Raw genomic sequence first — 25,848 nt, forward strand, 5'->3', positions numbered from 1 at the left:
ATAAAAGTACTACTTCAGAGGCTCTCTCTTCTAGAATGAACAGATTGAAAATTTAGTAACCTATATGGCTTTAACCAGTTGACTTCCATACACCAGGCTTGCTGTTCCTTCAGAGCAAAACACTCTTCATACAGAGATCTGCTATTCAGAAAGCACTTTATAAATGGACACGCCTAATTGTAATCACTCCCGCATGCTGAGAGTACTTTACACTGGACACTTTAACACATCATCTCTAGTTAATTAAACAATCCTGTAAAATGGGAATGATGACTAGTCCCATTACATAAATTGAAACACTGAGACTCAGAGGAGTCAAATTACTTCTGTAAATTCACACTGCCAGTGAAGGGGTGGATTCAGGATTTGAACCCACCTATCACGTATGGCTTTCAACAACTGACTCTATATAGATTTGCACATAGCACAGACAGAGATTAGGAAATGCAATTGTTTTATTTATTATGGATCTGTCTCATTACTCATGAAATGTTTTCAACTCTTTAGTATGCGACCCTGATCTGTGTATTGAGCACACAACAGTGATCAAGACAATGTTCCTAACATCATGGATCTGACAATTAGACATTATTTAACACACACACACATACACACACATCCAAAAAACATGTCAGATTACTGGCCATGGTCAGTTAATAGAAAAAAAAATGGCCTCCCATTTCTTATTTAGTTTTAAATTTTTGCTTTGTCTTAGTGAACTACAAGATAGTTCATGGTGAGTGTTTGGCATGTGGGATTGTTACCATCCCAGCGGTCCTCACCTATGACTTGAAAATACAAGAAGACTGTAAGACAGACTGACTCTACATCATGCTGTCACCTGGGTCAACGACTGTTAGCATGTGGGTCCCTCCTTCAGCCCTCATTTTCCTCCAGGAATTTTTTTTCTCTCCAGATTTATGATACTCTGTGTTCTCCCTTACCTCTTCACACCTCCTAATTTCATAAGAAAACTATCTAATTCAGTCTATTTTATATTAAAACATAAATGACAGGCCATATCCTTGGGTTATGCCTCTCAGGATATTTATTTTATCAAAAGGAATTGATTTATAATGGGCCAAATTTAGGGGCAATTTATTGAGGCATGAAGATTTCCTGCCTCCTTTATTCTACCTAGATGCAACTTACATGTACAAAGCTATGCTTCTATAGTCAAAAGTCATCAAAGGCAGAACCATACAACTTGCCATTATTATTATTATTATTATTATTATTATTATTATTATTTTAACTCTGGGATCAGCAGGTCAGTGAAGCATCACATCAAGGCTACTCTTCACACTCTGTGCCTTGTCCTAAAGCACAAAGCAACAGGTGTGATCACATCCGTAGATTATACTTATGTAACAGGGAACCTACCGCTGAACAAATTGAAAACTAAAGGCTTTAAGAGAGGATAGGGACATCTTTCAAGCAGTGTTTTTGCACAGCAAAATGTCCCATGAGTCACCCTTCTCTGTGGAGGACTGTCGGAGAGTGACTTCAGCCCAGCACTTCTCGAGAACTGTTCTGCATATCTTAGACTCATCCCTGAACACTTTGTGGAATAACTGAATTCCAATAACCTCCACAGATAAATACATCACCTTTATTCAAGGGACACCAGATACTCAATATAACACTGCCCTTTGGAGTTCATGATTTGAGATGTCCTTGAAAGTAAGATTACCTGATGAAGATGCCACTTGACTGCAAAAGTAAATAAGCCTCCTTTGACATGACTCAAGACAGAGTCACTGTGTTTAATCTTGTTCTGGAAAGTTCACCGCTTTCACATCCCAAAAATTGTATACCATAGCAAACAAACAAACAAACAAAAAACACAAAAAACTAAAAAACTAAAAAAAAAAAAAAAAAAAAAACCCAAACCCCACAACTTTAATATTTGCTAGTAAAATAGTTATTTATTTTCTGGTTCCTTAGAACTAATTGAATGGATTCTGTTTCAAGTCAAAGAACAATGACACAGTAAAAGCTGAACAGTCTTAAACTTAATAAAGTAAAGGCAACTCAGATCCAGATTATTGATGTGTAAACAGAATCTGCTTCAGCTTTGCTGCTTCTTGTTCAACAAATAAAATACCTTACACGTGTACCCTGGTTCTATATTTGATTATAATTCTACCCCATCTGGGCACCTTTCAGTGAAAATGCGCAAAGAACGCCCTTACACCACAACTCCAGAAGTCCACTTAGGGAAATTTACAGCAGAGCTGTGCTACCTCAAAATTTGATTCCAACATTCCCCAAACTCTTGTAATTAAGTTTCTAATTAAACAAAATTTCCTGAATTTCATAAGAAATTCATGCCAAAATATAGTGCAGTAACATGTCCATTCCCCTGAACCCCATAGTGGAAAATGTCACAGGTCTTATGCCTTTGACACTTTTTGTCACATTATTGTTTTCTTCTAGGAGCTAAAATGATGCATGAACTGGTATTGTAGCCAGAAATACTTGAAGCAGAGGAATATTTTTGAATATTTTACTACCTGTTGTTCTATATCTTGGGAGTCAGAAAACAGATGAGCCATTTCCTTGACAAGTGAAGTATAGAGAACAAACTGCAAACTTTTATACATATCCACCTTTTCATGTTAAAATATTGTATCAACAATCAACAATTTTTCAGGAAAAGGAAACAAGAAATGTACATCATAAAAGAGGAAAAATTAAGATTTAGCTTAGAAGAGAAATAAATGGTCAGCTATTTCCTAGAACTGCCAATTTGTTAAAATCATTACTGATACAAAAATTTAAATAGTTGTCTTCTCAGAATAATAGCCCCCTTGATTCATACTGACAGATACTTAGGGAAAGTCCAATCTTTATATTAAAATCATGGACTGTTAGAATGCAACGTAGTTTTTGCTACAGACTTCTAAGTCTAAACTATGGTCACAAAACGAATATGTGCTTATGAGTGAGTGAGCGAGTGTATGTGTGTGTGTGTGTGTGTGAGAGAGAGAGAGAGAGAGAGAGAGGCTGAGACCCACTACAGGTGCACATTAAAGGACAGACCTACCCCCCTCCCCGAAATTTTATGTTAAATTTAACTGGTATAATAATTGAATTCCAATAACAACTTTAGGTCTGAGAAAAGGCACATAGCTTTCATCTGATACTAAATGGAATTTATGACTTACCCAAAGTGCTAGAAGCCACTTTACATTTCAGTTTTTGTTTCAATGCATTGAAATTTACAGTTAGAGTGTGCCATTACATCTTCTAAGAGAGCCACTGCCCCTTGAAGGCCCAGATCCAATGCTGACTATGACATTGAATCTTCTGTGTTTAACAGTAGCAACTGCTGCTGGTTTTCAATTCCTAGTTACTGAACCATCATGAGTGAAGGCAAAGATGATGGTGAAGTGGAAAACTGGGATGAAACTATACTCTCTTGGGAGATCATCATGAAGAGAGCCCAATCGTTCACCCATGATATTTTTTTCTATTTAGGTGACTATTGCAGACCTCTTCACTGTAACCCTACATGGGCAGATTCTGAGATTTTAGGAGACAGTAATATGATTTCTCAATACATCTCCTAAGAAAGGTCTGAAATCGCTCTGGACTAGGAGTAGTAACACCTGAATTTAAATTCCAGCTCCATCTCTCCCTACTGGAGGGACATGAAGAAAAACGCTTAACATCTTGGGCTTGTTTTCCTCATTACCCACCCCCGGCCCCAACACACAATAACTATATGAAGTGATGGATATGTTAACTAACCTTATTTCAGTAATCTTTTCACAATATATAAGTGTATCAACTTACTCACTGCCTTAAACTCTCACAGTGTTATGTGTCAATTGTATCTCAATAAGCTAGAACAAAAATGAGGCATGAAGCCTTTGTAAACGACATTTTAAGACCATCCAATGCACTGGAATCAAGAAGTTGGATCCTCTTAGTTTTCCCAGTATTTTTGGACTATTGTAAAATAACTTCATGATGAAATCTTTCACATAAAGAGCATTTAAAAAACAAGATAAAATAGGTGCACTATTCATTCATTTCTCAAACTGCAACAAAATAAGTGCCAAGTAATACAAGGCAATATGGGGAGAACAATTGATGATTAAGTTTCTCTTTTGAGGAATTCATTGTCTAACTGAGGAGAAAAACTTGTGAACAGATTTTTGCCCAGCTGGTATGGGAACACAACAAAAACGGCACAATCAGGCTTCACAGAGAAGGGAACAGCCTATGGAAGGGAAAAAGGCTTTCTTCTGGGAAAGAGGAAGGAAAGGAATTCCTAGCAGTGGAAATAGCAGTCAAGAGTCAGGAAGGTTCCATTTCATTTCCCCTATATTCAGGAGATGGTAAAAACTTTGATGTGGCTGGAAAGGGACTTTAATGGAATGTAATAATAATGGGATATGGGTTTTATACAGGTAATGAACACATGATTGAGAATCTCTTTGCTCCCAAGCTAAGGAATTTGATCCACGTGCTAAAAGTGTATCAAAAGCATAGAGACTAATTTTCAAATGGCTCCAGGTTGGTGCTCAGAGAAGTAGGGGTGGAGAAGAGTGATGGTAAATTCAGAATCTGCTTGCTTGAGTATCTCAACAGTAGGTACCCATTCTCTCAGCTGGTTTAGGAACTGGCTTATATTAATTCAATTAACTTTTGCCCATTGATGATCCCTTAATAGCAGAGTATGAGTACTGTACAGTGGTTTTATAGTTAGAAGTCAAACACCACTTAATGGTACTATAATTTTTTTTCTTTTTTTTTTTAAGTTTTATTTATTTATTTGATAGAGAGCACAAGCAGGGGGAGTGGCAGGCAGATGAGAGGAAGAAGTAGGCTCCCCGCTGAGCAGGGACCCTGATTCATGCTCCATTCCATGACCACAGGACCATGACCTGAGCCAAAGGCAGATGCTTAACCCACTGAGCCACCCAGGCACCCCAAAACTTTTCTACTTTTTGTTTCTGTTTCTTTTGTACTTTATAATTATTGATCAGAAAGAAGACACTACTTACAAAGCCCGATTTATAACATGGCAGTATTTGTGACTAGGGAAAATAATTTCCTTGCTTTTAAACAAGTGCGTGTTCTCACTGAAAAAGAAACCATTTTAAATTAGAAGAATGGCCTTATGTTATCGGACATTATAGCTATAAATTCTGTTTAAACCAACTACTCCGCTCTAAGTACAAAGATCAATCTTTGTCATCCTTAGGTTTCTTGGTGAATGCTAATTAACATTCTTCAGTATAACCTTAACTGTAACTTGCTGGTCCTCCCTGAAGGTCAACATACTATTTTAAGAAAAATATGTACAAAAAATAGTAATAAAAGAAAAGAAAAAGAAAAATATGTACAAATCTCTGGTTGAGTTAATGCAAACATAACCTATTTTTAGAAAGTGAGTATAATAGGTTAAGAACTCTGGTGTGGCCTAGAGATTAAAAGGTTGTTTGCTTCCCAGGTGTGGTATTGCATCTAAACAATACTATCTGAGAATGACAACACATAAACAGATGGTAGAAAGAATGGATTTAAAAGAAGGTGGAACAAAGATAATGGGATTTCTTTTAAGATGCATTTATTTGTAAATCAATGTTTAAATAATGAAAGTTCTTATTTGTTTACATAGAGTATCAACAGTTCCACAGTATTTAGGAGTTTCAACTGACTATTCTTTATGGATGTGCCACAAAAGACATTAAGCCAATGGTCTGGGCAATGTGAGAATCTGAGAATTGCCATCATTTATATACTGTGAGATTTCTTTTTCCTGATTCCTGGCCTTCACCTGATACCTTCATCATTGGCCCTCCTCTCTTAGACCCTGAGAAAAATATGTATTTCACCAGAGTAGTTTAAGAAGATGTATTCCTGAGGCTCCTGGGTGGCTCAGTGGGTTAAAGCCTCTGCCCTGGGCTCAGGTCATGGTTCCAGGGTCCAGGGATCAAGCCCCACATTGGGCTCTCTACTAAGCGGGGAGCCTACTTCCCTCTCTCTCTCTACTTGCCTCTCTGCCTACTTGTGATCTCTGTCTGTCAAGTAAATGAGAAAAATCTTTAAAAAAAAAAAAGAAAAAAAAAAAAAAAAGAAGATGCCTTTCTGAAGGAAGTAATGACCTAAAGTGATACCTGTTTTTCTTTAATCTCGTTGAGACCGTATTGGCCATTCATTACTGCAAAACAACACTTTGGGGCTGGTTGTCTTTTATACTAAACTCTGAACCTATGGAAGGAAATTTGTGAACATAAGCAACAAATAACATCTCCAAGTCAATTACGGGAGGTAACGGGGGAAACAAAGTTTGTGAAGAGTCTGAAGATTTTTAATAATAGTGTTAATTTGCAAAAAAAAAAAAATATGATCTTGTGCAAGTCATTGGATTAATGTATTTTAATAAATCAAATGATCACAAAAACAGAAAGGCTGCCAAAGCAAGAGGTGGTATCTATCAAGAACATTAGTGGATCCAGTTTTTCACTAGTGACGATCTTCTAGGCCCATTTCATTGCGCAGATTTTGATAAATTGTACGGGATTAGCGACTGTACTTTTTCCATAAATAATGGTGAACTGGTTTAGGAGGGAAAAATTCAAGAAATGTTAAGCATACCTCTATCTACACATCACTTGTTTGTGTAAGCCAGAGAGGAAAGAGCTAGAGCACATTATAAATGTGATCACACATCACCCATATGTCTCTTCTGGGAAGCTGGGCAGGCTGTTAACATTCCTAATGTTCACATGGGGTTTGTAAGAGCTGGATCTGGCTTTTACAGGATAGATGGGCACATGAAAATCCATGACCTAATTGCCATAGCAAAAGAAATATTACAAATGTGGGTATGTCTTTGAGCCACAAGAAACAGAATCATTCCACAAATATTGTCTCTTTGTTTTTATGAACCTTGTAGCTGGGGAGAGGGATTTTGGAGTGGATAGAGTTTGAGTACCAATACTAAATTCAATCTGGCAAAATATGTTAGAACAGGGAAGGGTTCAATCTAAAACTTCTTTCTATTACTTTACCCTTGTCATTTGTGAGGAACAGCCACGCTATAACTATCCTGCAAATAAACAAAAAGCTATGCAATTAGGCCTCAAAACAACGTTAGCAAAGCCTTAAAATTTAAGATTTTAGCAAGATCTCCATTTTTTTAAAATTTATGCAATTCTCTTACATCAATTGACAATGACCACCACAACCTCCCCACTCACCACCCCACAACCCACAAACACACTGAATAGATATCCTACAAATTAAAGATCTCTGCAGAAGGAACACGCTGGTAAGTTTATTTTAGCTCTTGACCACTTGCTGTTTTTGGTATAAAAATCACAGCAACCATGGGGGGAAAAGTGACACATTAACTGAAGAAATACAATGTTGTATGGTTATACTGTCCACTAAATCCTCTGAGACGCACAGCATGTTTAAGGTCAAGAATGCCCAGCACCTTGGCATCCAAACGATCCTTTATCAGAGGATATAGGAAAAGATACCTTTATTATATTTTGATGATCACCATTCAGCAAGCTCTAGAAAGCAAGAAAGGACAACAGTTTGGGATTTTAAGAAGCAAACTAAGCCATGACTCACGTTGACATTCCAAATACTGGTGTTTTTCACTTGGCAGCCGTGTGTAAGGATTGTCCTGGAGTGACACTTTAACCTTTTATAAGGTAAACATTCTTTTCCCCTTAAACAAAATAGATTTTTGCTGCCCCTTAGACACTCTAAATAGATGAATAAATCAATTCAATTGCTGGAGAGGGAGAGAAAAGGGCAACACAGCTCCTCTGTTTTTTTAAAATTGGAAGAAGGTGGCTTTGAAGGTGCTGCCATGTAACTGGGAAGGGGGTGAGAAGGATGAAACTCGAGTAGCTGGCATTGGCTGTAAGAAATGTTAGTTGTTTTGCTTCTTGGCACCCATCTACCCAACAGACATATTCTAGAAGTTTCTTATAGTCAGGGAATATGCTCTGTGTGTGTGTGTGTGTGTGTGTGTGTGTGTTGGCCAAGGACTGCATCATTCACCACTGAATTCAGGGGTGCGGGTGGGGGTCAGACCAACTCCAAAAAGTAAAAATTGTACTGGAGAAATGAATACCTCTAGCATCTTGTAAGCACATGCACATGTCCGACTACACTGTTTTTACCTTTTTTCTAGGTATGTACGGGAACTCCCAAAGATTAAATCACTCAAGATGTAAAAAGGAAAATCCAAAAGCCTAAACCCAAGATTCATGTAAATCACACAGTAAATTAAATCATATACACACGGAAAGCAACATACAGATGGACTCTAAGGAGTATCGATCTATGATCATTCTAATATATGTCAATTATTAGTTATGCAAATACTTATACCAGTGCGCTGTGTGTTTAAAAGGGATTCCTGTAAGTAGATGCTGATTATAATGTAAACATACAGACACACACATAATTAAGAATACATCTATTCTGCCACCTGAGACACAAATGTTTCCTGACCTCAAGCGCAGTTTTCCTTTTGGTGACAACACTTTACAAATACTAACTTGTTTAATGCTACTTCTGAGAACCAGTTTCTGTAATCTGTGTTCATTTTTATGTTTTCATGTTAACAAACATGTCTTTGTGAGCATGTCATTGTCACTGTACTACTTTTCACTACTTTATTCTGCTTTTCCTTTATAATCTTTCCGTTAAACGATTATAAATACAAGAACATTATCTTCATATTGGCCCTATTACTTGGGTTGCTGGATATCCTATATATATACACACATGTTCTACAGAATTTTGCTTCATACCCTTTATTGAGTTTGTCAGGACACCCTCAGTGTCCTATATTCAGCTTTTTTTCAATAAATTATTAAAAGCCTAAAAAATATTTTAAAACATCTTTAGTGGTGCTTAAATGATTTAAGAGCTGTCCCTGAGAATCGCACTTCCATGCGTGAAGATCTGGACAATGCCTTATGGTCTTTCCTACGGCTGGACTCAGAGAAGATCACACTTAAAAATATTTAATTCTCATATTCAAGAAATAAGAGAGGACTTGTTGTTTGCCTAAATTCCCAAGTCAGAGATAACTCCTGATCAGCTCACGGGCCATGCAGCTCAGCCAGTCGGGACAGCCTCATTGCAGGGGTCATGCTTCTGAAAGTTCACCATCAATAGGAGGTTAACTCCACGGACCAGATAACCGGCTAAATTCCACCAATTCCTAAACACCCCAAGCTTCTGAAGTCTACCAAGCCCTGAAAACCAGGCTTCCAAAATATTTATATGAAATCAGTCTGGCTCCATTACAGACTGTGCCTTACAAATACAGCTCTCCTTTATAGCAGTGGGAAGTCTGCATCAGCCATCAGACTCAGTTATTATGAGTTTGGAGGCCTTTCATTGGTTCTCCTGTATTTATGGTTAGTTTTTAATTGGACTTGAGTGACAGACACAATGACATCCTGTTTCGAGATTATCATATCAATCTTTTCAATTCTTCTAGTGATTGATATTGTCAAATTTTTATTTATAAATACAACATAAGCTTGGTCAAAATGTAGGTATGAATTTTTTGACAATTTTTTAAAACAACGGACAATTATTAAACAAGGGAAAAGGGCTTTTAAAAAAATTATTTATTTATTAGAGAGCGGGCAAGCATGAGCAGAAGGGAGAGGCAGCGGGAGAGGGAAGAAGCAGGCTCTGCTGAGCAGGGAGCCTTGATGCGGAATTTGATCCCAGGACCCTGGGATCATGACCTGAGTCAAAGGCAGACACTTAACCAACTGAGACACCCAGGTTCCTGGGAAAAGAACTTTTAAAGTTGTTTGTGTAGGATATAATGGTTCAGTCAATATAAAAAATGAGGGAAAGGCCAACATACAATATAAAGATATTTATATCTTTATATAAAGATATAGGCCAACATATAATACAGATAAGCAGAGAGATACGTGATTTCCTTAACTAATACTAAAGAAAAGTAATTAATAACAAAATTCAAAAGGTAAAATAATCACAGCAGAAGTTGCAAAGGCATCCACTAAGTATATCATCTTTTTTATAACTGAATGCCTGAATATTATTGCTATGGAGCATTTTCTGATTCTAAAACTGTAAGCAGATTTTCAAGTGTCAAAATGAAATCTACTACAAAAATAAAAAATGCATCAGCTACATTTCCTTTTACAGAGATTATCAAAGATTTAAACACCTTGCCTTTTTATCAGATAGCCAGAGATACCAACTACCACAATGCAGAAAAAATTTTTTTTCTGTTGCTTGTGCAGTGTTTTTCTTCTGAAAAAGGTTTGCTTATAAGGCGCTCACAAGGAAAACCCTTCCAGATGAGACTTCAAAAAGAACAGCCATTTTTTGCAGAGGCTCTTATTGAATTAGAAGTTAATGAGAAACAAAAGGACCCCTTTCAGTGGGTATAATACAAATTTGCTGGATGTTTATGTAAAGGTGCAGAGATGATTTATTCAAAGGTGAAGCCAAATATGAATGTTTTTATGGGAAGTGTTGGTTATTTTTCCCATGTTTTGCCTTATACTGCTGAACCAGTATTTAATGCTCTTCCTATGGACAACTGGACTACCTGGGATGAAGACTTTCTCTTGCTTCATCATTTATAGTGTTTAAATTGATCAATTAAAGTTTTTTTATGACTCTGTTTACATGAAGATCCTTCAATTCTCACATTCAAAAACCTGTTGGCTCCTTAACAAATGCAGTTGAGAACTTCTCAGTGTGTTTGAAGCACTGAAATCATACTTAAATTCTGAAGAAAAGGCCCCCAAATTCTTGTTAACATTTTTAATAACCCATTGAGTGCAACTTACTTATTTCTTGTTCACAGTCCTCAATATGTCCTCAGCAAATTGAAAGAAAACAAGTATCTTGCTAGAAAGAACTAAAAAGAAGATAGAAAACTACTATCTGAAGTAGTATCTTGCTAAAAAGAACTTGTTGAATGTGTTAAAGAAAGAACTAACCAAAATTTATTTCTTTAAGTGCCAAGGCTATTATTAAAATGAACTCTACTATATATGAAAAGAACAAGAAATTCCAACTTGAAATGAATAATTATTACGGCTTTTGCCACAAGATTTGTTTGAAACAGATTTCAACTCCTGAAGAATTCAATTTGTTAAGAATTCAATTCTTTACATACATATTATTTAATAATCACTATTATTAGAATCATTGCAGTGTTGAAGAGAAAGGAAATATAAATTTATGACAAAGTTATCTTTTTCTGTTACTGGACAAAAGTTTTAAAAATCATTGGTCATGAGATACAGAGTAATACTGAATAATGGAAAAGCTAATTAATACTATAAAGATGGTACTATGTGCTTCAAAAAAAACAAATTGAAGAACCACTCTCAGAGTCGTTAACTTTATGCCAATATATGTTCGGAATCCTGGCTCATAGTGGTAATGTTGAGCATGCTTTCTCTTTAATGAATTTTCAATGGACAACATAACTAAAGAAGTTGGGTGAGACCACTGCCAAGATATGTTACAATTTAAATGGAACATAGCCAGTAACTGCAAGAAATCTTATAAGAAAATTCTGCAAAACACAAAACTGTTGAGGCAAATAAAATTAAGACGAGAAGTGTAATTTAGATGCTTACAGTTTATTTCAGATAAACAACAAATGATGTTTTAGCTTAAGTATGTACCACAAATTATTTTTATCTTTATGTATCTATCCAAAGGCAGCTAGAAATACTTTTAATTTAACTGGGCATCCTGTATTCCATTTGCCTCATCTGGCAACCCTGATTTTAATGTTGCATCTTGGATTGGGGTTTTTTAGACTGAGTGTATGATATAATTCAAACCCCGGGACTCCACGAGAGAGGGGCTATAGATGCTAATTATGAGGGAAGATTATTCATACTAAGGATATTAATTTTTCCCACCAAATTCCAACAGAGATGGACAGCTTTTGTGGTTGTTGTTGTTGTGGTTGTGGTTCACCTGGAAAGCATTCCTCCTTTCAGTTGAAGGTTGTCATTTTTGAGTATCTGACTTCACTTGTATGCGGTGGGAGGACTGTCTCGGCTGCAGCTCACCTACTTGTCAAGTTCAAATCCTATTCCACGGAGGGGCTGACAACCAATGAAGCTTGACATTTCTGGGTTGGATGCACTTCCAGGACAGCCCTGGCTTTTCTGGGTGGGCTTTTCCACTTTTATTGTATTATTTATTACGTTTTCGCTTGTGTTTCATGAGGATTTTGTTGTTATTTTTGCAAGTCATGAAGAACTCCCTTTACATTCTTGTGAGCTCACTAATGCTTTTCAAAGCATGTCAGCTCTAATTTATGTAGTATTTAGGTGATTTGCAGTAGGAGAGGGGGTGTATTTCAGGATATCTGATCTTGTTAAACTACAGCAATGAAAATTTCATAAAGTCCATTTTTAAAAATAGACTTAGCAACGAGCTGACTGGAAAATTTTAAAATACCACACCATAAACTATTTTGGGGGGTTCTTTGTAATTTAAACATTGATTTTAATACTTTTCATAGTATGACAAATACATTCTTTTAAGAGTCAAATAAGTTCTGTAAGTCTTATAAGGAAAAAAGAGCACTCTCTTATCTGCACTTTTTTCTTTCACATGCCCTCTTCCTGGGTACAACCATTTTTCACTATTGTGATACTTTTTATTATTTCATTCATGATTAGTCCCCATATTTTACAATAATATATATTATATATATATATATAATTTTATAATAACACGTCCTCAATTTCCTTAGTTTATTAATTCTGGGTATTTAATTTGACCTCTTACTACAGATAATAAACATCTGGCCTCCACACTACCTCAAATATTGTGCAATCATCCTTTTAAAATAATATATCATAATTTTAATCAGTGTGTAGTACTGGCACTATTAGGACTTTGTAAATATGGAACACTGCTATGCTAATTAATATTGTCATATTTCTCAATATTTTCTGTTTCTCATAACCAAGGATATTTATTCTTCCTAAATAGATTTGTCTTTCTAATATCCAAGGACTGTCTTTGTTTGTGTTGTGTTTGGAATATAGGTTCAGAAAATTCCAGAAATCTGGTGAAGAGGAAGGAAGAAGTCAACTTCTCTTACAGATGGACAACTTTGGCTTCTCACGGATGACCAGGGCCCTGGAGGAGGTTGACAGTCATACTGCATACCTCTTCCTATCCCAGGTTCATTGCTTCTGCTTGGTTTCCCTGTTTTAAAAATATTTTTGTATAATAATGTCCTTTAAAAACTACACAGGGGCACCTGGGTGGCGTAGTCAGTTAAGCATTTAACTCTTCATTTTGGCTCAAGTCATGATGTCAGGGTTATGAAATTGAGTTCTGTGTTGGGTTTCATGCTGGGTATAAAGCCTGCTTCATATTCTCTTTCTCTCCCTCTCTAAAAACAAACAAACAAACAAACAAACAAAAACAACAAAAAAAAACCAACCCAACTACATAAAGTACCATAAGCTCTTTGAGGGCGTTTCAAAGTGAGAAAAGAAACAAACAACGGAGACTGCACCCCAGAAACTTGCTCATTCTAGCCTTACCCTATTCCTTTACTATCGTGAACATTGCATAATTACATGAAGGTGGGATTACCAAAGCTTCATACAACTAGCAATCCTTCACTCGGTTTCCAGAAAGGTAAGAGTCGAGGAGCTTCATATTTCATACATTTTGGAACTGGAATTCTGGAGCTGGCTGGGTGTTAGAAAAGAAAAATGTGACCCTGAATTCAATGGGGAGAAATAGCTGTCACCTGCCCACAAGATCCCTGATGGAAGCTAGGGACAACTAGCCTATTACTCACCTTTTAGCTCAAACTTACCAAAACTCTAATAGTCCAGCAGGTTCCCCTCTCTACCCTTGTATTCACCTAGAGCAGTAGAGAACAGAAAACTTCCTGCTCCATGACCTACAGAGCTGGGAGGGAGGCTGCTACAGCTCTTCTTCACCCTCCTTGCTCAAGGGTCTCATTCAAGGTTATCAACTTCTGCTTCCTTGCTCAGAGAGTGTATAGACAGCTTAGCATGAGTGGCAAAGGTATGACAGTGTTGTAACTGTGGTACCTGACTATAGGACACTCTTGGCTTAGGGTTGAATGGCTGTGGTATAATAGAATCCTTTACTCTTCCTCTTCTCAGTGACAAGAAGAGTCTAAAGAAACTGCTGAATTGAAAGATGGAGGAAAAGTCCAAGAGCTGCAGTGGTTTGAGATAGGCAGCAGGTACTTGGTAAAGGGATGTGGTGAAAAATTCTTTAGTAGCTGGGTTCTGTGTGGAAATCTCCTTGAAGACAATGAGACTTTGGTTTGGTAGAATTCATTGGATACTTAGAGGTCTCAACATCTTATATCATGGTCTTGGAAGCTGCATCAAAAGGTACTGGTATCCACACTTGGCAAAGAGTCTGTAGTGATACCTGCCTTTGATGGGTCATAAGAGCTTTGGCAATAAGCTTCCTGGTGGAAACCATAATGGACCGAAGGTTCCTTCCAAGGTATTTTGGACATTGTGTGTCATGCTAAAGATGGAGAAGGGCTCCCATTTGTGACTGCTGTTAGCCTCTTCCCACCAGAGTCAAGCAAAATAAAGTAATGTGATATTTTTGTAGTATGGTGTTTGGAACAAATGTACACTTTTATTATCCTGTCTAATCTTTATAAATCCTTCAAGTAAATATTATTTTTTTGTCTTTTACAAAGGAGAAAACTGACACACTGAGAAGTTAGTATCTATTTGGTGGGACACATAGAAGAGAAAACCGGGGCTTGGGAAACCTCTGGATTGTGGGAAAACATGTGGATACAACTGACAGAAAATGCAATCTAATTTACTTAAACACATGATGGAGACATTGACACATGTAACTCAAAAGTCTGGGGTAGACCGGTCTTCACACTCCAGAGTTGGTGCAGGGACTAAATTAATGTCATCAGGATTCAAGTCCTCTTGTTTTTGGTTCCCTGTTTTCCGTGCTGGGTTTATATTCAGGCCTTGCGTTATTGTCAGTAAGGTAAGAGCTGTATTTTCCCAGGTGGAAGCACGGTTGAAAATATAGTGCCTCTGTCAGGATAGCCCCTGCAAAGTCTCTTTGGGTCTTACTGATTCCATTTCGGTCCCATCTCCATTCCAGCACGAGTCCCTGTGGCCAGGAGAATGAGTGCTCTGGTTCAAGAGGCCTGAGTCAACAGAGCCATCCTTAGAGGAGGAACAGGTAGAAAACACACCTCCGTATGCACTTGGAATAAGACTGAAAAATATGGGTTGTTCTTCCAAAAGGGTACTCTTTCTGGAAAGCTGAACAAATACCAAATTTCAAAATGAAAACAGAAATCAAGCATACATCTCTTATGGCCTTTTCTCAATGTCCCCAATCCTATCTGTTGGCCCTGTGTCATTCTCACCTACTTATAACATGCCATGTGATCCAAAAGAACCATGTTCTATTAAGGTGAAAATCAGACCTTGTGCTTATGTTACCATCTTTGCTATCTTGTATGGAGTTTGACTCCCTTGGAGGGATGGGTATCCATAGTTATTAACAAATATGAACTATATTCCCTGCTTTAGGCATGATCTTTGTTTCTCCTGTTAGACTGAATATTACCTCATCAGATCAAGGATTCCATAAACTTGGAGGCAAGTTTGTGTGATAATGCTCTATATTTATATAAGATTTATATAAGACCTTGTGTAAGATGTTCTGATATTTTCTAGCCAAGAATAAGAATGAATGAACCTCATTAAGTGCCTACTATGTGCTGGCTCAGGAATGCTTCATATATATTGCTACCGATCCCCCCCACAGCCTTCTTATTTGGGAAATGAGGACATTGTAGTCACGTGGGGTAGATACATTTTGATGTTTCTTCCCAGATAATATTGACATTCAAATACTGCCCCTTTCACTCCTTTTGGGTGGTCCTCTTCTGCCCTCCATGTGTTTTACAAAACAGAATGAATTGGTCTGTAGAGAGAAAGGAAAATAAAACATGCATCCCAGTTGCTGTCTGAATTTCTAAATTTCTGGTGTCTTTTCATTACGTGGCAAGAACTCTGACTATTGTTCTTGAGTTCTATAAGATACTCCTCAATCTTTAAAACTTCTCTTGAAAGCCAAGCCCGCAAAGGAATGAACAGCTTTTCATCAAAAATTAAAATCAAGTTGCTCAAGACCCTATGACCAGGAAGCAGTAGAATCAGGATTTAAAACCAATTTTCTCTGAATTCAAAACCAGTATGGTACATGGTAATGCACTTTGACTTGAAGGTGCTACAACTCAAATTTCTAAAGTTGACATATTTCATCCCAGTGGACAACACTATATGTTATTTATAGTAAAATGAAAGAGTTAATCAACTGCTAACCGAACTCAGATTTTGAGGGAGAGGAGCAATTTTAGAAAAATGTGAATCAGCATAAAAGCCCTGTTTAAGTATCAATTAGCATGGCTGCTGTTAACAAGGAATGCCAAAATTTCACTGTTAAAAAACAGCTAATAAAATCAACATGGTGGATATTTAAAATGTCACTGCACAAACCTACCAATGCTACAATATTTATAACCCTAATATCTATGGTTAGAAGTTAAATGGTATTTGTGCGTGTGTATAAAAAAAGCAAAATCAATTTCACAGTTTAAACTACAGGTTACTTAGAAAAAAACACATATTGAAAAGAACTTTCAGGTGCTCTCTAAATAAGGGCACAATTTTTTTCTGTTCTCTTGCTTAGTAATGAATTATTTATAATTAACCAAGTCCTATTTAACATAGTTTGCTAAAGTATGCAGGTTAGATTTTATTTTGCCAAAATTATCATCCATCATGGTTCATTGCCTTTAAATCTTCTCATTTGGTTTAGAGGTTCTTTCTTTAATCCTCCACTAAGTCGAACTGCTTGCAAATACATTTTACAGCAAATCCGTACTAGGGGAATGACTACTTGTACTTTTCATTTGTGCTAAAGCTTGTCTTATTCTGGAACTGTTATTTTCAAGTAATGGCTATACATCCTCAGTTGTTTGATAAAGTGAAGACTTGTTTACAAAGTGCAGAAGAACAGTGTATAAGGTGTACTCTTTCACAACTGTGTAATTATACCAACCAAGGCTTCAGTTAATGAGTTCCCTAAATGGTTGTGGAAGAGAGATCACCATATGCGCTTTTCAAACCATGCTTTTTAGTTTGAAAGGGATGGAGATTACCTAGTACATCAGAGCTCTATCTCAACTATTCCAGAAAGATAGTTTTATATTCCATTTTCAAAAACTGTCCAAGAAAAAGATTCCAAGTTAAAATCTGTATGAAATAATAATCCCCCAAATGATTCTATTACTGATTTTTCATGTGTGAAATGGCACTGGAGACGTGGTTTATAAATTTGAAATGACGTATGAACCAGTTATTTTCTTTAAAATGTATGGTTTCATTTGAGAGGACTTATTAAGTAATTCTACGGGTAAATTCAGAGTCATCGCCTGAAAACCTGCTTAACTCTGTCATGATCAGAATGGATATTCTTAAGCATCTGTAGTCAGTATTGGTTCTCGGAACTCAATAACTACACCATTACCTGCTGCTACTCACTCGGTCTCAGGCTTCAATTAAAACAGGTGAGGAAAACCCTCTCTCTCGATGACATAGGAAAGTGGGGAACAACAGGAATCTGAGTGGATGCCGGCCAATGTTAAAAATAGGGTACAATTTCGAGGAGGAAATACCGAAGTCATCCTTCACTGTTTTCATGTAGTATATGTCAAGGTCAGCTTTTTCTAGTGCCCATCTTTCCGGCACCCCATCTCCATACTGTGGGTGTTTTCTGAATGGCTTTACTAAATACATCGCTTTCCTAGGCTGAGTTTTCCTCCTCCCATCCATGCAAATGTGTCTTTCTGGACACAATGAAACCGTTCCCTAGCCTGGTCATTCTATTCATTTTTAAACTGTAGTAAATGTCTTGGGCTTTAAAATATCAGTTTCAGCCTATAATCTTTGCTGTACAGCCTCATGATTCATAGTTTTCTCAGCACCTGTCACCCTACAATACCAACAGTGGGTATTCAAGAATTGCTTGCTGGTTATAATAAATAAATTTTTAAAAAAACAAGATTTTTTCTTCAGGGAAACAAGCTATACTTCACATAGTGTGAAAATAGATGACATCAATTTTACTATAATAACCTCATCTATAAGCTTTATTTCAAGGACCCAGAGACTGAAGCAGAAATGAGACTGGGATCACTGTAGAGGAAACCTGAAACAGAGCTGTACTGTCAAACTTGCATGTGCATGTGTTGGTGTGTTTGTAACGTTCTTGTAGCCACCTACTAGCTGATCTGAACTTGATATTCACAGGTATCTGAACTACTAAACATAAAATGTTAGCTAAAATGGGATACTTTCGCTGAAAGGGCAGCAGAGTGCTTTTAAAAAGAGAGGAGTGCCTGGGTGGCTAAGTGTCTACCTTCGGCTTGGGTCATGATCCCAGGGTCGTGGGATCAAGCCTTGCATTGGGCTCCCTGCTCAGTAGGAAGCCTGCTTCTCCCTCTCCCACGTCCCCTGCTTGTCTTACCTCTCTGCTGTCTCTCTCTCTGTCAAATAAATAAAAAATAAATAAATAAAAAATAAATCTTCAAAAACAGAGATAAGGATTTTTATGCAACTTTTGTTTGCATACCATCATGTATGTTTGCATTACACACAGTGAACACTTCTAAACCTAAAATTCTGCATTTTATCTATAGCCCAAACAGAGAGGTTAACGACACCTCCAAATGTGTTATCAAGACATTTTCTGAAGTCTTGAAGATGGTATGCACTTGAGAGGTAAGGATGTTACGAGCCTATTTCATTGAGCACTGAACTTTGCTATTTCCTTTCATACCTGATCTATGTACAAAGGTGGGTTTTTTTTTTTTAAGATTTTATTTATTTGACAGAGAGAGATCACAAATAGGCAGAGAGGCAGGCAGAGAGAAAGAGGGAAGCAGGCTCCCCGCCAAGCAGAGAGCCCAATGTGGGGCTTGATGCCAGGACCCTGAGACCATGATCTGAGCCGAAGGCAGAGGCTTAACCCACTGAGCCACCCAGGCGCCCTATACAAAAGTTTATATCAAAACACTTGCTTGGAGTTTCTGTACTAAAACAGAAAGAGAGTACCAAAGATGGTGTCTAGGTCATACGGTCCTAGTGAGCACAATCAAGTGACTCAGTATATCCAGTAAAATTCACTAAACATATTTGACTTGATTGTGAAACTTGTTTCATTTGTTAACTGTGAGATGCAATAAAGCTTCACTTTGTGCCAAATTGTAAAGCAGCGTTTGACTTAAGTGGTTCTCAAGAAATATAAATATTGACTTTTACCCTTAGTGATATTATAAGAAAAATCAATTCCTATCAGAATATATTCTATAATAGAAGCATAAGCCAGCTAACAGAGGTTTTCGTCTGATTGTTACACAGATTATTTTAAATTTTTATTACAGGCTGGAGTTCTGGATAATAAATTTAAAAAATCTAACTATATTTTTATAGCCTACATAAGGCCAGGGTTATAAAGCCATTTCAAAAATTTTATTTATGCTTAGGAAAACATAGATTCAATGCCTTTGGTATAAAACTGTATCATTTTCCTTGATGAACACATAAAACATGTCTATTACCTTTTGTATACATATGTACAGTCCCATAATGTTGAGTCAGCCACCCATCAATTACATCTTCCTAACAAAACAATTAAGTTCTATACCTTCTAGGATGGATACAATCAGGAAGTAGGACACTGAACATGTCTGTCCCACTCAAGCACCTGGTAAAGCAGCCAGGCTCCAGCTTGGGTCACTTGTGCCCACAGTCACACAGAGCCCTTCTATAGTTCTTAAAATGAGAAACACAACCATCTACACTAGTAATGCAAAGTTATCTGTCTGAGGTAGACTTTAGAGGAGGGAGGCTAACACAAGATAGGCAAGGTTTCCAGGTACTGTGAAGGGCACCCCTGGTGGGCACAAGGTTGTGCATGGGACAAGTTTAATTCTTTTTTTTTTTTAATATTTTATTTATTTATTTATTTATTTATTTATTTATTTATTTATTTAACAGAGAGAGAGAGAGAGAGAGAAACAGTGAGAGAGGGAACACCAGCAGGAGGAGTGGGAGAGGGAGAAGCAGGCTTCTCACAGAGCAGGGAGCCTGATGCAGGGATCATGACCCGAGCCAAAGGCAGACACTTAACAACTGACCCACCCAGGTGCCCCAGGACAAGTTTAATTCTTAAGCTAAGAGAAGAGCATCCACCAGCTTTGGTAAGTAAAACTTAATGGAGACAAAAAGCTGAAAAATAAGGAAATGAATCCTGTGATACATCAGTGAGAGTCCCCCAGATTAGTGCATTTCCCAGAATGGACTTAGTTAACTGGGAAAGCAATCAGAAAGTGCCTAAGTTAAGAAAGGAGCCGTTTGCAGACTCTAATGCCCCTGTGAACCTGAAACTCCTAAGTGGACATGTGGGATTGCTGCAAAATTCAGACCAACAATTAATGCAGGCCACAAATCACTTCCACCTTAAACAAACCTACGCATCAAAAGCAACAGCGGTAACATCATTTTAGGAGTTCAGAGCTCTTTTGGTTACACGTCCTCACCAACAGGAGATGCACCTATTTATCGAGAAACCAAATTCAAAAGCATGAAGTGGAAGAACTTTTGCCAAAGCAATTAGGTGTTTCATAATCACAGAAGCAGAGGTTCCAAAAGCTAGTTTGTTGGGGCTTGATAATTTCGGAACTATTTTGGATATTTTAACAGCCTCTTGGGAATGAATGGGTAGGTGCTATGTAGACATGAACCAACAACTTCAGAATCCCTCTGGGACTTGCTGCACTTAATTCCAAAGGGAACTCCCCAAAAGAAACCTGAATAGGTGGTAAACATCAGGAAAATATTGCAAACAAAAGGTCATTCATACAGCTTACACTCATTCGTACGTTTTCCTCTGAGAACTAAAATATCCTGGCTCTAAGTATTCTCACATGGGAAAAGAGAACTCAGATGGACTTATACATCAATAAGTGAACACAGTCACTTGGGGAGAGACAGAACTAATTCACTGCACCAAAAAAAGAGCACGATAATATTCTGGCTTATTTTAAAAGATGGTTTCTAGACTCAGTGAAAAATAGAAGGTGCCTGGGAACTTGCCAGGAACACAGCCAAGAAGCTGGGCTTCAAGGAGGACAGCTCAGGTCTGCTTGCCAGTTCAGTGGTGGAGATGAGCCCAGTGGCCAGGTGCGTGATGTAGATACAAGCCACTCCAGTCCTCATCCTCTTCCAGATGGTGGAGCCTCTGGCTGCCCCGTCTGTGGCCTCCATGAGCGCATAATTACACTCCCGGCCATCCTAGACTTCATTCAGCAAAATATTCAGTCTCTCTTTGTAAATTCAGGCTTCAGGAAATTCTACCCTTGTTTGTGTTTTCACAGTGGTGTAGATGATGGAGTTATAACAAAATCAGCAATCTTGGGGCTCCTAAGTGGCTCAGTTGGTTAAGCAACTGCCTAGGGCTCAGGTCATGATCCTGGAGTTCTGGGATTGAGTCCTGCATCAGGCTCCCAGCTCTGCAGGGAGTCTGCTTCTCCCTCTCACCTTCACCCCTCTCATGCTCTCTCTCTCTCTCTCTCTCTCAAATAAATAAATAAAATCTTCAAAATCAGCAATCTTTAAGCTTTGTCCTAAAAGGATCAAGGGCATAATTTATCCCCAGTAACCATCCTTTTATGAATATGACCCTTCCATCAAAGCTCAAAGACAGCTTGTCAAGCAGTTAAGTTTTTCAATAAATCGTTGTCAGATATGTTGGTATTTTAATAGTTGGTAATACTGTTTTACACCAACTGTACAGCTGGCTTATTTGAAGTTGCTCTAAGTTTTTGTACTTCCTTGTAAGAAATGTTAGCAGGATCTCTGCAGCAAAGCTCATAAGTACCTTTGTTTTGTAGGCCTGCCTGGCACTCACCCAGGAGCCCCTTAACCTTGGCCTCTGCCAAGAGCTCCTCCACCTCCTTCTGGCTCTGGGGCAATGAGACTGCTCTATTGTGAAGACAGTTGATATTTCACCTAAGTGATTCCTGGATTGTTTGTTTATATCACAGAACACATTGCTTATGGTGTTGAAGTATAATCTATAACTAATACTGAACAGTATTATTGCAAATTGCATAAAAACATACCATCAATGAACTCATTATATACTTAGGCTACTGGTGTTTTCAATGTTTTGTATTGTATAAAAATCTTCCATCAGCTGTTTGAAAATTTTGATTTTTTTCCCCTAAAGATTTTATTTATTTATTTATTTATTTGACAGAGACAGCGAAAGACAGAGAGAGCACAAGCAAGGGGAGCAGCAGAGGGAGAGGGAGAAGGAGGCTCTCCACTGAGCAGGGATCCCGATGTTGGGCTCAATCCCAGGACCCCGGGATCATGACCTGAGCTGAAGGCAGACGCTTAACAACTGAGCTACCCAGGCGTCCCTGAAAATATTTTAATCAAGTTAGAAAAAAACAAATGGTTGGCATTTTTGTATGAATAGGGAACAGGTTTTTGTTTTTTCACTATGTTAAATAGTGAAATATGCCATATGTTCTCAGAGGTAAATTAGATCCGGGTATTGAAGGAAATCTCTTGCTTAAGCCGTTTTCTGTAAAGAACTTTATTAATCTTTTCCCTTTTTATCTGACAGGCCACAATTAGATAGATTTGTGTATTGTTTATTTTATGATTAGTCCCAAATGCATTTGCTTTGATTGATTACAAAAGGCATATTTAACTGGACCATTAAAATAAGACTAAGTGATTTACAGATAAAGATAATTTCAGCAATTAAGCACAAGATTATCTTTGAGGTTCCTGGTAGCCAAAGTAACAAGGGAAACTTGTATGTGTTAGATAATTTTTATGGTCTGGTGAATTGAAGCATACAAGCCTTGGGCTGGAAGAGATTTATTTTCTGACATAGTATATTATACTATTCATTTATAATAAATTAAATTAATACAAAGTGTTTTGAAATATCCAAATGTTTATAGCTATAAAGTATCAGTCAATTCTATTATAAAGAACACCCTCAATTCCACTATACTCTAGCTATTAAAAAAAGATAGTCATTCAATGACAAGAATGTCATTGTTCTTTAGCTTTCCAAGAAAACTCTATGGAATGCAAAATCAGCTTATAGTTTAAAGGTGATTAATTTCAGCAAAGCAGATTTCTTCAAAACACGCAACAGAAATAATGGCTTAAGGGGCTTTTTCTCTGTTTGTTTGTATTTCTCCCAGTAATGAGGACACAGTCAGCAGGGCATGAGACTATTTTTGGTTTCACCACTTTGACATGTCAAGACAAGTTATCATTTACCTTGCTTCATCATTAATATGTTTATATCAACGAATCCACAATATTTAGTAAAGATGCAATGCTGTTTTCCTCTGAAGCTAGAAAAAAGCAACATGTTTATGATTTTGAAAGTGTCACAAGCACTGTTAGAATGAACACCAGCAGTCTCCATGTCTTCAGTCACACGAATGTCACTGAAGCATGGTAAAAACCATGTCAGGGAAGGCCAGTCTGAATTACTAAATAGAGTCGGCAAATAGTGTTTCTTCGGAAACAAAATTTGACTCCATTTAGCAGTATACAGTAGGTCAAAGTGGGCCACAAAACAAAGAGCTGTCTAGTGTGGTTCTCTAGGGAAGTGGATTTAATGAACTAAATAATAACAAGCAGTAATTAGCATACTAGCTATTTGTGGATAAATACATGCTTTTCAAGTGCTTAAGGGCACTAGAGCATCCTGTTCACTTAACTAGTTTAAAGATATCCTCCCCAAGTCTTGTTTATACCACTAATTTACACTTTGTACGTAACAAGGAAGGATTTTACAGATAAAGATCTCAGGCCATGTATTTCAATATGAAATTTATTTATTCATTTATTAAGAGTAAATAAATCCAGTAGAGTGGATCCTAAATCCATGTATTACCATAATGGAAATAGAAAAAAAAAAAAAAAACCTTTTTTAAAGAACAAAAAATAAAAATGAATAATTTTGGCTCTAAAATAGACCTTGTTTGCTCCCTGCAAAAAAGATCCCTTGGAGCCTATTGAGCTTTGTGGAAAAGAAAATTATATATAGTATTGTCCATGGCACACCCAGCAGGGAATTACTGACTACATTTTATTTATGTGGACATGAAAGCACCTGAGATAGTGGGGAGGGGGGCACTTTCATATTTTCTCCTACTGCACTGAACGACCTGCAGAGAAGAAAGGCAAGGTCTGCTGTACAATCATGTGTTAACAACAGCAGCACAATGTGAAAAGATACCCAAAGAGATATTGCCAAGTGCGTCCTACATGATCATAGTTCATAGTTAAGCTGACTCCCAGAAGAGAGACACGTCTCAACCCAATAAGTAGCCAGGTGCCCACAAATCCTGAGATCCTAGATGTTCTGGCCAAGTGGATTTACTTCTGTGATCTCTTGGTGAAGAATGTGCTGATCGCATGAATGGCCTGCTGATGGGCCTGGAGGAGGGGAGCGTGTCAGGGTGAGTAGGGCCTGATGTGTTTGCTCTCTGATCAGTGTCACTCAATCCAAAGGTGCCGCACAATTAGCCCCCTGATGATGCTGTTGGCTTGCTTCTCTTTTTGCACTGCATAACTTGGTGTTTTATTAGACCATTAATGCCCTTTACCTGTTTCAAGTAGCCTGCGTTTAGTTGGAAATCACTTCCCAGAAAAACCGTGAAAGAGAAAACTAACAGAGACAGAAGTATCTATGGAAAACCCAAGTCCTCATAGCTGAACATTCTAAATTTATACATAAATCTATCAAGTCTGCTTTGTCTAATCTATAACACATCAGAAGCAGCCAAATTTAGAATCTAGAATGTTTTACCTAGGACAGGTGAAAAAGGGCATATTGAGAGACGCAAATGAGCGTGCCCGGTTGGTTCAGTTGGTAGAACATAGGATTCTTGATCTCGGGGTCATGAGTTCCAGCCCCATGTTGGGTGCAGAGTTTACTTTTAAAAAATTAAATAATAAATAAATAGAGCAGCAAAGAATAACAGCTGACAGTGCAGAAAGAGACAAATAAGGTATAAAACTCAGGGAGAAGGACTTCAAAGAAAAAAAAATTTTTCTCATTTCACATTCTCGCTAAGTCAATTTCAAAGAAGGCTTCAAGAGCAGATAAGTTATTAAGAAGGTTTTTTGGAGGAGGAGAATGAGCAAGGGAGTGAGTAAGTAAAACAAAAAGCATAAGAAATCAAGCAAAGCTGCAATTTCAGGTAAAATGTCAGCTTCAGTATTACCCCTCCTGAAGCTATGCAGAACATATTACCCCTCAGAGTTTGTCCTATCTAAAGTTCAGGAATTTCTACTTTTGTGTTTCTTTGTGGGCTCTTTATTGGTGTAGGGCCGCAGGGGGTTGAATGGTGTAAGGAGGAAGCATCTTGTGTTCTAGGAGTCCAAGTGGAAAAAAAAAATCAAATATGCAAACTATTTACAGCTTACCACACAGAAGTGGACGGATGGGATCACAGCGCCCATAGAAGGGATCTGAGGGGCTCTGGTTCGACCACCAACTACATCCATCTCCGCATGCCCAAGACATTTACGGTCACTGACAGTCTTTCAGGTCGAGAAGTTATCAGTTACCACACAGAGGTGGTAACAATAAATATTGTGCAATATGTGCAATAAAATCATTTAGGTTCATATCGAGGAGCCTGAGTCAGTTTAAGAG

At 37.6% G+C, this 25,848-nt stretch overlaps 1 protein-coding gene and 1 pseudogene across 1 annotated transcript in view; both read right to left on the bottom strand.

The window, feature by feature from the left end:
• Nucleotides 1–25,848, bottom strand: part of LINGO2 (leucine rich repeat and Ig domain containing 2) — a 792,006-nt gene that overhangs the window by 630,458 nt on the left and 135,700 nt on the right.
• Nucleotides 1,434–25,697, bottom strand: LOC125082976 (BTB/POZ domain-containing adapter for CUL3-mediated RhoA degradation protein 3-like; annotated as a pseudogene).

Source organism: Lutra lutra, chromosome 13 (genome assembly GCF_902655055.1).
Source record: "Lutra lutra chromosome 13, mLutLut1.2, whole genome shotgun sequence".
Taxonomy (NCBI): domain Eukaryota; kingdom Metazoa; phylum Chordata; class Mammalia; order Carnivora; family Mustelidae; genus Lutra; species Lutra lutra.